Below are 13,619 nucleotides of genomic sequence, written 5' to 3' on the forward strand. Positions count from 1 at the left end.
AACAGCGCTGTGGGTGTATTTATACCACATGGACTGCAGCGATTCAAAAAGGCAGCTCACCACCATCTTCCTAAGAGCAATTAGCGATGGGCAATAAATGCTGGCCGAGCCAGCGATTTTCAAATCCCACAAACATTTTTTTTAAAATTACTAACTGAAATCTGAGTAATATGGCACTGTTGTGACAGTTTATGCAACAATGAATTCTTCTCCACAGACTTTCTTTAATGCATTAAAAAATTAAACCAATCCAAGACCTTGAAGTATTGCCGTTAGAAGCAATTCCATGCCAGATCCAGCCATACTCAAAGCACTTTCCAAAAGTACTCCTGTATTATTGCATCAAATCATTGAGAATTTTAACATAGGCCCCTTATTTGCTAATAATTCCTGCATGGTGCGTTTCATTCAGCTGTTCTGTCTGCAGCACAAGTTGTACTTCAGAGATTGAATTTTGAAGGGTGTCCAACCTTCGTGTCGCAGAGTGCAAATTTGTCAGTGTATATTTCCTGCTGTTTTACCTTGAAGAAGGAGGGGATAGGAGAATTTGAGATCTTGCTTTTCCTCAGCATACACCTCACATCCATGATGAGTATCAGAATTCTGTAATTCTGCACAGGTTTCTACGACTTCCCTTCTGGACTTCGAAGTACTACATTCTCTCTGAACTGTGCTCTTACTGCTTTGGAAATGTTGCTCTGCAGGACACTAATGATAAAAGAAAGAACAGCTTCAATTTATGTAACGTTATTCATATATTCAGGATGTCCCAAATTACCTTGCGTGCAATTAATTACTTTTTGAAGTGTAGTCACTTCTAATTTGTAAGCAAATATAACAGACAATCTGCACACAGCAATCCTCAAAGGCATCAATAAAACAAATAAATGGATAGTCAGTTTTATTGATGTTGGTTGAGGCATTAATATTGACCAAAGCACCAAGGAAAACTCCATTGTTATCCTTTAAATAGTGCAATGGGATATTTTACAATCATATGAGAAGGCAAGAAGGAATCTTGGTTTAATGTCTTATCCAAAAGATGGCATCTCCAACAGTGCAGCACTCCCCCAGTATGGCACAGACGTGTCGGCCTGGATTATATGCTCAAATTTCTGAATTGGAGTGGAACGTATAAGGTGAGTGATCAAGCCAGCTGACAGTATACACAATGATAAATTATGTAACATACCTTAACCATTGCCTAAAATGGAGCTGCTTTGTTTGAGCAGTATGTCACGAGAACATAAGAACATAAGAAATAGGAGCAGGAGTAGGCCATCTAGCCCCTCGAGCCTGCCCCGCCATTCAATAAGATCATGGCTGATCTGAAGTGAATCAGTTCCACTTACCCGCCTGCTCCCCATAACCCTTAATTCCCCTACCGATCAGAAATCCATCTATCCGTGACTTAAACATATTCAACGAGGTAGCCTCCACCACTTCAGTGGGCAGAGAATTCCAGAGATTCACCACCCTCTGAGAGAAAAAGTTCCTCCTCAACTCTGTCCTAAACTGACCCCCCTTTATTTTGAGGCTGTGCCCTCTAGTTCTAGTTTCCTTTCGAAGTGGAAAGAATCTCTCCACTTCTACCCTATCCAGCGCCTTCATTATCTTATAGGCCTCTATAAGATCACCCCTCAGCCTTCTAAACTCCAACGAGTACAAACCTAATCTGCTCAGTCTCTCCTCATAATCTACACCCCTCATCTCCGGTATCAACCTGGTGAACCTTCTCTGCACTCCCTCCAAGGCCAATATATCCTTTCGCAAGTAAGGGGACCAAAACTGCACACAGTATTCCAGCTGCGGCCTCACCAATGCCTTGTACAGATGCAGCAAGACTTCTCTGCTTTTATATTCTATCACCCTCGTGATAAATGCCAACATCCCATTTGCCTTCTTGATCACCTGTTGTACTTGCAGACTGAGATTTTGCAACTCATGCACAAGGACCTCCAGGTCCCTTTGCACTGTGGCATGTTGTAATTCTTTTCCATTTAAATGTCAAATCAACAAAGAAGCTGCAATAACGTCCAAGGAAAAACATGATGCGTCTTTTGGAACATTGACTTTCTGAGGAGTGATCCTGCGGATGTAAGGTGGGAGTTAACACCAGTATCGAAAAGCTTATGAGAATAACCACATTTCTCATCAAATGTAGGAATCACATTAAAATCAATGGATAGAATGTTTGTTTAGGTATATTTCATTTAATGCTGCTCATTTAGCCACCACCATTGCTTCTCTTTCCTTTGTCGAGAGCTAAAGATGTCCATAGTCAAATAAATGTCTTATGGGCATATGTTTCTAATTTTGCGGTCGATCATTGTAAAACTAAAGACTGCCAATTGTTGTATAAATATATTTATGATCCTTCAAATAACCAGTCAAAGAAAACAGATGCTACGTTATGAACTAAACAGTTGAGTGATCTTTTCCAATGCTTGTCAAAAATAATAATGGGATCAGCAAATCATCTGGAATATGATAGTCCAGCCCTTGCCGTCACTTTCATGCTATTTATTTAATAAGTTATATAATCCTCAAGGAAAAAAATGTTTGATTCTGTAACTAAACTTAGCGTTGCTTCCTGTAATATTTTGGCAGCTCCGTCCCTTTCTACAAGGTAAACTTAATCAAGCTGGAGAATTTAAACCCTTCAGGTACTGAATTTCCTTCCCATTGTTTTCTCGCATGAAAATAATCCAAGAGGACTTTTCAGGCCACACAGGAAAAGAGAGCAGGGAGATTATTAAACCAAAGGGGAGAAGGGGAGAATGGGTAGATGGAGGAGCGAGAGAGGAGATGAAGGAGAAGGGGATGAGTATGAGGTAGTGAAGATTGGGTGGGACGGTGAAGGGGAGGTGATGGGGAATGGAGGAGGCAAAACAGGAGAGAGGAAGGGTAGAGGTGAAGGTGGGGAAAAAGGATGTTGGGTTGAAGGAAAGAAGAGACCAACATGGAAAAGTGAAAGAAAAGAGAGCAGAGGGAGGAGGAGAGAAGAGGAGATCATAGAAACCCTACAGTGCAGAAGGAGGCCATTCGGCCCATCGAGTCTGCACCGACCACAATCCCACCCAGGCCCTACCCCCACATATTTACCCGCTAATCCCTCTAACCTACGCATCTCAGGGGCAATTTTAACCTGGCCAATCAACCTAACCCGCACATCTTTGGACTGTGGGAGGAAACCGGAGCACCCGGAGGAAACCCACGCAAACACGAGGAGAATGTGCAAACTCCACACAGACAGTGACCCGAGCCGGGAATCGAACCCAGGACCCTGGAGCTGTGAAGCAGCAGTGCTAACCACTGTGCTACCGAGATGGAGGGGAGAGCAGTGAGGAAGGATGATGGAGTGAGAAGAGGAGATGGGGGTGGGTGGGGGGGAGGTTGGGGCAAGAGGAGGTCGCCTGAAGGGTGAAGCAGAAAGTGAAAGAGAAAGAACAAGAAAATAGTGCAGGGTGGTAGTATGGGTAGTGTCAACCAGCGTGTGATAGGGAGGTACAGAAACTTAAGAGTGCATTAATAATTAAGGTTAAAATAGGGGAAAATGGTAAAAGGAGAGAATAAAGGCTCCTCACCTATGTAGAATTCATAACGAGATGGATGAATTGTTAGCCTTAATAGAAGTAAAGGAGTATGATATGATAGCCATTGCTGGAAAAATATGGCGTAATGATGTCAGGTGTTGGAAAGCTGGGGGACGATTCTCCCAGCCCGCTGCGCTGCTTTTGCAGAGCAGTAGGCCGGGAGACACAAGCGGAGGCCAGTTTCGCGGTCTTCCCACGAGGTACCACAGCCTCCACGAGTCTTTGGGAACCAGATTTCTGACGCTGTCAGCTCCACTCCAGAAAACGGCGTGGAGCTGTATAATTTAAGTTAATTCTAATTTCAATATTATTTACATATGATTAGTAGGCCCGGGACAGAAATCTTCAGGTCCGCTAGCCTCTCCCCGCTGCCAGGAGTGTTTCACAATTTTTACAATAGCTCCTCAATGGGGGAGGTTTCGGTCGGACCCCGCTGGAGTGAAGGGGCCATCGAGGCTCCCCAGGAAGTAAGCGGTGAGGGGGGTGCCCTCGGCATTGCTAGCTTGGCAGTGCCAGCCTGGCCCCTTGGTCCCCCTGGAGATTTCAGTCCCGGGCCCACTAATTTAATGCAAATCATAATTTAAATAATTTATACAGCTCCGTGACAATTTCTGGCGCAGAGCTTACGCGCCCGGAGATTCACGGAGGCCGTGATGCCCAGCGGGGAGCCTGCTACAAGACCTTTGCGTGAGGCTAAAGCAGCACAACGGGCCATGGGAATCGATCCCCCCATGTGTACTTGGATTCAAAAACACATTTGGTAAAGTGCTATATAAAAGGGTACTGGACAAATTCATGGTGTAGGGGGTAAAATATTAACATGGATAGAGGATTTTTCTTTATTACTCATTCACAGGGTGTAGATGTTGCCTGCGAGACCAACATTTATTGCTTATTGTCTTTGAGAATGTGGTGAGCTGCTTCTTTAACCCCTGCAGTCCATCTGATGTAGATACTCCCATAATGCTGTAGAGAGGATGTTCCAGGATTTTGACTCAGTGATAGTGAAGGAATGGTGGTATAATTCCAAGTTGGGAAGGTGCATTGCTTGGAGTGGCTAGCAGGTGGTGGTGCTCCCATGTATGTGCTGCCCTTGTCCTTCTCGGTGGTAGTGATCACAGGTTTGGAAAATGCTGTCAAATGAACTTTGGTGAGTTGCTGCAGTGTATCTTGTGGATGGTACACACTGCTGCCACTGTATGTCAGTGGTGAAGGAAGTGAATGTGTGAGGTGGTGGATGAGGTGTCAATCAAACAGGCTGCTTTGTCCTAGATGATGTTAAACTTCTTGAGTGTTGTTGGAGCTGCACTTGTTCAGGTAAGTGGAGAGTATTCTATCTCACTCCTGACTTGTGCCTTGTAGATGGTAGCCAGGCTTTGGGGATTAAGGAGGTGAGTTACTCTTCAAGGAATTTTCAGCCTCTCACCTGATCTGTTAGCCACAGTATTTATATGACTGGGCCAGTTCAGTTTCTGGGCCATGGTAACGCCCCAGCATGTTGACAGTGGGGGATTGTAATGCCAGTCAATGTCAGTGGAGATGGTTGAACTCAATCTTGTTGGAGCTGCTCATTGCCTAGCACTTTATGGTGAAAATGTTATTTGCCACTTATCAGTCTGAGCCAGGTTTTGTTTCATATGGACATGGACTGCTTCAGTATCTGAGGAGTTGTGAATGGTGCAGAACATTGTGCAATCATCAGTAAACAATCTCACTTCTGACCTTATGGAGGGGAAGGTCATTGATGAAGCAGCTAAAGATGGTTGGGCCTAAGACACTACTGAGTGGAGAGTTTTTCTTCTGATTCCCATTGATTACAGATTTGCTGAGGATACTTGATGCCACGTTGAGTCAGATACTGACATAATGGCAAGGGCAGTCCCTCACAAGCTCCTCTGGAGTTCAGCTCTTTCATCCATGTTTTGATCAAGGCTGTAATGAGGTGAGGAGCTGAGTGACCCGGGTAGTACCCAAACTGAGCATCAGTGAGCAGGTTATTGCTGAATAAGTTTCACTTGATAGCACTGTCGTTGATGCTTTCCATCATTTTGCTGATGATTGATAGACTGATGGAATGGTAATTGACCAGATTGGATTAACCCTACCTTTTGTGGACAGGACATACCTTGGCAATTTTCCTCATTGCCAGCTAGATGCCAATGCTCTGGCTGTACAGCTCGACTAGAGACATGGTTAGTTCTGGAACACAAGGTTTCATTACCATTGCCAGAATGATGTCAGTGTCCGTGGTTTTTGCAGTGTCCAGTACCTTCAGCTGCTTCTTGATATCACATGGAGTGGATTGAATTGGCTGAAGTATATATATTGATGAGTTACCTGGGTATTGTTAAGCTTCATAGGGAGTTAAGTGGAGTTAAGATCACAATCAGATCAGCTGTGATCTTATTGAATGGTGGATCAAGCTCAATGGGCCAAATGGTCGGCTCCAGAACCACTTCTTACATAGAAACATACAAAGAAAATTGAAGCAGGAGTAGGCCATTTGGCCCTTCGAGCCTACTCCACCATTCATTATAGAACAGTACAGCACAGAACAGGCCCTTCGGCCCACGATGTTGTGCCGAGCTTTATCTGAAACCAAGATCAAGCTATCCCACTCCCTATCATCCTGGTGTGCTCCATGTGCCTATCCAATAACCGCTTAAACGTTTCTAAAGTGTCTGACTCCACTATCACTGCAGGCAGTCCATTCCACACCCCAACCACTCTCTGCGTAAAGAACCTACCTCTGATATCCGTCCTGTATCTCCCACCACGAACCCTATAGTTATGCCCCCTTGTAATAGCTCCATCCACCCGAGGAAATAGTCTTTGAACGTTCACTCTATCTATCCCCTTCATCACTTTATACACCTCTATTAAGTCTCCCCTCAGCCTCCTCCGCTCCAGAGAGAACAGCCCTAGCTCCCTCAACCTTTCCTCATATGACCTACCCTCCAAACCAGGCAGCATCCTGGTAAATCTCCTCTGCACTCTTTCCAGCGCTTCCACATCCTTCTTATAGTGAGGCGACCAGAACTGCACACAATATTCCAAATGTGGTCTCACCAAGGTCCTGTACAGTTGCAGCATAACCCCACGGCTCTTAAACTCCAACCCCCTGTTAATAAAAGCTAACACACTATAGGCCTTCTTCACAGCTCTATCCACTTGACTGGCAACCTTTAGAGATTTGTGGATATGGACCCCAAGATCTCTCTGTTCCTCCACAGTCTTCAGAACCCTACCTTTGACCCTGTAATCCACATTTAAATTTGTCCTACCAAAATGAATCACCTCACATTTATCAGGGTTAAACTCCATTTGCCATTTTTCAGCCCAGCTTTGCATCCTATCTATGTCTCTTTGCAGCCTACAACAGCCCTCCACCTCATCCACTACTCCACCAATCTTGGTGTCATCAGCAAATTTACTGATCCACCCTTCAGCCCCCTCCTCTAAGTCATTAATAAAAATCACAAAGAGCAGAGGACCAAGCACTGATCCCTGCGGCACACCGCTAGCAACCTGCCTCCAATCCGAAAATTTTCCATCGACCACCACCCTCTGTCTTCGGTCAGACAGCCAGTTACCTATCCAATCGGCCAACTTTCCCTCTATCCCACACCTCCTCACTTTCATCATAAGCCGACCATGGGGGACCTTATCAAACGCCTTACTAAAATCCATGTATATGACATCAACTGCCCTACCTTCATCAACACACTTAGTTACCTCCTCAAAAAATTCAATCAAATTTGTGAGGCACGACTTGCCCTTCACGAATCCGTGCTGACTATCTCGGATTAATCCGCATCTTTCTAAATGGTCGTAAATCCCATCCCTAAGGACCCTTTCCATCAATTTACCAACCACCGAAGTAAGACTAACCGGTCTATAATTACCAGGGTCATTTCTATTCCCTTTCTTAAACAGAGGAACAACATTCGCCATTCTCCAGTCCTCTGGCACCATCCCCGTGGACAGCGAGGACCCAAAGATCAACGCCAAAGGCTCTGCAATCTCATCCCTTGCCTCCCACAGAATCCTAGGATACATTTCATCAGGCCCAGGGGACTTATCGACCTTCAGTTTATTCAAAACTGCCAAGACATCCTCCCTCCGAACATCTATTTCCTCCAGCCTATTAGCCTGTAACACCTTCTCTTCCTCAAAAACATGGCCTCTCTCCTTGGTGAACACTGAAGAAAAGTATTCATTCATCACCTCGCCTATCTCTACTGACTCCATACACAAGTTCCCACTACTGTCCTTGACCGGCCCTAACCTCACCCTGGTCATTCTTTTATTCCTCACATAAGAGTAAAAAGCCTTGGGGTTTTCCTTGATCCGACCCGCCAAGGACTTCTCATGTCCCCTCCTAGCTCTCCTAAGCCCCTTTTTCAGCTCATTCCTTGCTAACTTGTAACCCTCAATTGAGCCATCTGAACCTTGTTTCCTCATCCCTACATAAGCTTCCCTCTTCCTTTTCACAAGACATTCCACCTCTTTTGTGAACCATGGTTCCCTCACTCGGCCATTTCCTCCCTGCCTGACAGGAACATACCTATCAAGGACATCCAGTATTTGTTCCTTGAAAAAGTTCCATTATGATCATGGCTGAACCCTGATCTCACTTTCCCCCATCTCCGTTGATCCCTTTAGTCCCAAGAGCTATATCTAATTTATTTTTGAAATCCCACAACGTTTTGGCCTCAATTACTTTCTGTGGTAATGAATTCCACAGATTCACCACTCTCTGGGTGAAGAAATTTCTTCTTAAGGCAGTCCTAAAAGGTTTACCCCTCATCCTCAAGCTAAGACCCCTAGTTCTGGCTGCTCCACCATTGGGAGCATTCTTTCTTAATCTATCCTGTTTAACCCTGTTAGAATTTTATAAGTGTCTGTGAGATTCTCTCTCACACTTCTAAATCCAATGAATATAATCTGAACCAATTTAGATTCTCCTCATGTGACAGACCTGCCACCCCAGGAATCAGCTTGGTAAACCTTCGCTGTACACCCTCTACAGCAAGAACATCTTTCCTCAGATAAGGACACCATAACTGCACACAATACTCCAGGTGTAGCCTTGCCAATGTCCTATACAATTGCAGTAAAACATCCCTATGGCTATATCATCTTGCTGTGAAGGTCAGCATACCATTTGTCTTCTTTACTGCCTGCTGTACCTGCACGCTTACTTTCAGCGACTGATGCACGAGGATACCAAGGTCTCGCTGAGTATTTCCCTCTTTCAATTTACATCCATTCAAATAATATGGCCGGGATTCTCCCAAAAATATTCTAAGTGCCGACTTTGTGTAAAAATTGGACTAAATCTCGCTGGTTTTTTTAGTGGGATTTTCAAAATGAATCTCCCACACTCCGAGCACTGCAGAGTACCTTGGCATGAATCACACTAACAATCATTAGTGATTCCGGCAGTCCGAAACCCCACCCTCCCCCACTTCACCCCGTAGCCCCGCCCCTCCTGGCAGGCCGATCCCCCTCCCCCCGATGGCCAGTCCTGATCAGCCCTTCCCTCCCTCTGTCACCTACTGCAGAGTGGCTACTGCCCCCCCTACCCCCCCCCCCCACCCCCACCCCCACTGATCTCCCCCCTCTGGCTCACCCCCCTTGGCATTGCCCAATACCCAGTAGGCAGTGCCAATGTGGTCCATGGGCATTACCACTTTGCTCCTTGGGCTCCCTGCCAGAAGGCCAGACTGGCACTGTCAAGCTGGCATTGCCCAAGAGGCAACCACCTCCTTACCCCCCGACCTCCTGGGGGTCCAAGAGCAGCGCAGTGGGCTGGAAGAATCGCCCCATAATCTGCTTTCCTATTTTTGCTGCCAGATTGGATAACCTCACATTTATCCACATTATACTGCATCTGCCATGCAGATGCCCAGACATTCAACCTGTCCAAATCACGTTGAAGTATCTCTGCATCTTTCTCACAGCTCACCCTCTCATCCAAATTTGTGTCGTCTGCAGATTTGGAGATAATACATTTTGCTCCCTCGTCCAAATCATTAATATATCAGGGATGATTCTCCCAGCCTGCTACGCTGCTTTAGCTGCACAGTGTGCTGGGGGATTCAAGCCATGGCCATGTAGGAGGGTCCCCGCTGTATGCCATGGACTCCTCAAGTCTCCGGCCTCCGGATTGCCGGCACCATCAACTTTGCGCTAGAAATTGGAATATTTAAATTAGAATTACCATCTCATTTGTGAGAAGCCTCCAGGCCTGCTCGAGTGTCCCACCCTGCCAAGAGTGTTTCACTCCAGCGGGGTTTACAATAGCTCTCCACTTGAGGGGAACTGGCAGCCTGACCCCCTGGAGTGAAGTGGGAGCCATGGAGGCCTCCCAGGAGGTCAGGGGTGAGGGGGATGCCCCCTGGACATTGCCAGCTTGGCAGTGCCAGCCAGGTCCGCTGGCACTGCCCAAGGGGCATCTTGGCAATGCCTACTGGGTATCAGGCAGTGCCAAGGATCAGGGTTTAATGATAGGCAGAGCCAATCGGTTGGGGATGGGGTTCCGCTGCCATGCTCTACTCGGCCGTGACAGAGGAGGGAGGCCAGCAATTGGGGCTGGCCATCGAGGTGGGGGGTGGTCGGCCTGCTGGTGGGGGGTCGGGGCTGCGGAGGGAGGGGGTTGGTCAGGACTGGGGGGGTGGACGGATGGTCAGGGCTGCTGGCAGGGAGGCAGACCAGCAATCGAACTAGCCAGCGATTGAGAGGCTAACAGTGTGGGGCTACTGAGCATGTGTCGATCTCGGCGCTGCCAAATCAGCGCATGCGCAGTGGCCCGCTCAATGCTATGCTGCTGGCCTTTTCAGTGGGAATAGGCCCTGCCCACTGATTTTTCACAAGATTCATGCTCATGCACTCTGCAGTGCACGGAATGTGGGAGATTCATTTTCAAAATCCAGCTGAAAAAATCAGCAGGATTTATTCCAGTTTTTACATGAATTCAACAGTTAGGGCCCGATTTTACAATGGTGTTGCACCTGTTTTCGGGCAGGAAAACTTGGTAAAGTCAGGCGTGAGGCAAGTAGCGAGATCCATGCCCGCCTCCGCGCCGGTTCCCCCTTTACCAAGGCATCAAAAATGGCCGCATTTGCATGCATTTAAATTGACTTAATGGACTGCACACCCAACCTTACTGGCACTTCCCCCTTTACCACCGCGTTCCCCCATCCAGAATCGGCCCGAAACAGACATGCTCCACAAAATGCGATTCGGGTGCTCCAGTTACTGAGGAGGTAAGTGCCGAGCGTCTGACGGCTCACTGCTCAAGATCGGTGGAGGGGAAGGGGGGGTCCGCTGCCATTCTGCCTGAGATCAGTGAGGGGAAAGTGGGGTCCGCTGCCACTCTGCCTGAGATCAATGAGGGGAAAGGGGGGTCCACTGCCACTCTGCCTGAGATCAATGAGGGGAAAGGGGGGTCCACTGCCACTCTGCCTGAGATCAGTGAGGGGAAAGGGGGGTCTGCTGCCACTCTGCCTGAGATCAGTGAGGGGAAAGGGGGGTCTGCTGCCACTCTACGTGAGATCAGTGGGGGGGGGGGGTCAGAAGGGGGGGTCTGCTGCCACACTGCCTGAGATCAATGAGGGGAAAGGGGTGTCCACTGCCACTCTGCCTGAGATCAATGAGGGGAAAGGGGGGTCCACTGGCACTCTGTCTGAGATTAGTGAGGGGAAAGGGTGGTCCGCTGCCACTCTACCTGAGATCAGTGAGGGGAAAGGGGGGTCCACTGCCACTCTGTCTGAGATTAGTGAGAGGAAAGGGGGGTCCGCTGCCAATCTACCTGAGATCAGTGAGGAGTGGTGGGGTCCACTGTCACTCTGCCTGAGTTCAGTGGGGGGGGGGGGGGGGGAATGGGGGGGCGGGACTCGTGATCGGTCTGGGTGGCGGGGGTGTGGGAGGATAAGGGGGTCAGTTATGATAGGGGAGTGGGGCAATGTCTGTGGGGGCCGGCGGGCGACAATATCCGGCCTGAGAGGGATGTGGCAGGGGAGCCGCATTCTATCTTTTTTTTCTGCGCATGCGCAGCTCGAGGCGCCAATTGGATCTGCAGGGTTTCAGGCATGTCAAGCCCCGCTCAGAGGCTTCTGCAGCGCGATTCGGAATCACTGATATTTTTTCAGGCAGAGTGCGTAAGGGGGCACCTGAGAACAGGTCTAAAAGTCGGATCTGAAACACTCCCAGTTTCAAGTCCATCCAGCACTTAGAATCAAAATGGTGAAATAGGATCATTCGAATTTTTTGGGGGAGAATCTCACCCATAATGTGAACAGATCCCTGCAGTACCCCATTAGTCACTGCCAGCCAATTGAAAACAAAATTCCAACTCTTTGCTTCCTATCTGCTAACCAGCCTTCTATCCATCTCAAGACACTAACCACAATCCCATGCACTTTAACTTTACATAGTAATCTGCTATGTGACACCTTATCGAAAGCCTTCTGAAAGTCTAAATAAACCACATCCACCAGTTTTCCCTTGTCAACTCTACTAGTTACATCCTCAAAGAATGATAGCAGATTTGTCAAGCATGATTTCCCTTTTGTAAATCCATGCTGACTTTGTCTGATTATACTACTGCTTTCCAAATGCTGTGTTATGAAATCCTTGCTGACGGACTCCAGCAAATTCCCTACCACCAATGTGAGGCTCACTGGGCTATAATTCCTCTCCACCTCCTTTCTTGAATAGCAGGCTTACATTAGTATTACAATCTTATGATCGGATTGTGATGGGTTGGCAAATCTCAGGGTGGAATTTCTGCCCTACTGGGGCTAGTACTCCAAATTAAATGGAGTCAGGAGCAGAGTTCCCACAAACAAATAGGGACTTAATTCCCTCAGGGCTCCTGAGTCAGGTCAGCAGAGGGCAGGGGAGGGGGGTGCTGCCAGTTTAGGTTGCGAATGTTCAACCCTAACCACCCCAATTAAATTCCACCCATTCTTTCAATAAGTTTTCAAAGAAAAGTCTTACAACACCAGATTAAAGTCCAACAGGTTTATTTGGTATCACGAGTTATCCACTCACCTGATGAAGGAGCAGCGCTCCGAAAGCTCATGATACCAAATAAACCTGTTGGATTTTAACCCAGTTGTGAGACTTCTTACTGTGTCCACCTCAGCCCAACGCCGGCATCTCCACATCAAGTTTTCAAAAAAACATACTGCGATTGTTGCAGTATCAAACTGAGACAGTCTCTTAAGATCTTTTGCATCTAGGCTTTGGACAATATCAGCATATTGTATATATAACACAGAAGTAATAGCATATTTAGAATAATCCTATTTGTACTATAACTTAATATTCTTCAAACAAAACCAGGAGCTGAGTAGAAAAACACTAGCGTGTTGTTTTTATTGCATTTGAGGTATCATTACCAGCTTCCTCTTTAATGGGGAGATATTTAGTTCAGAAAAGGAGTTTGTTTTCTAGAAACAATTGAAATATATTATTTTTAATTTTAAGAGGGTTGGTTTCCCTTTAACTGCAAGCTATCTGGGTCACAATAGTCTGAATCATTTTTATAAACCTGTAAATCAAAGACGTGTTTCTGCTTTCTTGTTTAGACAGCTGCTTTTACCCGTATCACAGACAAGGCATGGAGATTATCAAATCAGACCTTGTTGTTACGCATTGCTTAGGCATAACAGGTAGGTGGTCTCTTTACACTGAGAACAAAGCTTTGCTTGTTTTCTGTTCTCACCAGTTGATATTTCCAGGATGTCAAATCATTCTGTTTTATTAGTCATTGTGAAATTTCACAATGTTTTAACTGTGGTTATTCATTTCCTTCAGGAGATTAAGTAAATTGGAACATGACAATGGCAGTGCAAATTGTAGATGGGTTATCAGAAGAATCAGCTTCAAATGGCCTTCTTAATTTCATGTTTTTTTTTCTCTTGGGAAGTTTCTAAGGAAAATAATTCTGGATAAAATGAAATTTTACTTTCCAAGTTAACAACACAATAGTTGTGACCTTAAAGGCAGGTC

The 13,619-nt window shown here is 46.5% G+C and overlaps 1 protein-coding gene and 1 long non-coding RNA gene across 4 annotated transcripts in view; both read left to right on the forward strand.

The window, feature by feature from the left end:
- The window catches only part of igfbp1a (insulin-like growth factor binding protein 1a), a 1,218,336-nt gene that overhangs the window by 423,344 nt on the left and 781,373 nt on the right, over positions 1-13,619 (forward strand). The window lies entirely within an intron of this gene.
- The window catches only part of LOC144508547 (uncharacterized), a 106,070-nt gene that overhangs the window by 51,530 nt on the left and 40,921 nt on the right, over positions 1-13,619 (forward strand). For all 3 annotated transcript variants that reach the window (XR_013500301.1, XR_013500299.1, XR_013500300.1), the window contains one exon: positions 13,196-13,279. This is a non-coding gene — a long non-coding RNA (uncharacterized LOC144508547). The remainder of the gene's footprint in view (positions 1-13,195; positions 13,280-13,619) is intronic.

Source organism: Mustelus asterias, chromosome 2, assembly GCF_964213995.1.
Source record: "Mustelus asterias chromosome 2, sMusAst1.hap1.1, whole genome shotgun sequence".
Lineage (NCBI taxonomy): Eukaryota > Metazoa > Chordata > Chondrichthyes > Carcharhiniformes > Triakidae > Mustelus > Mustelus asterias.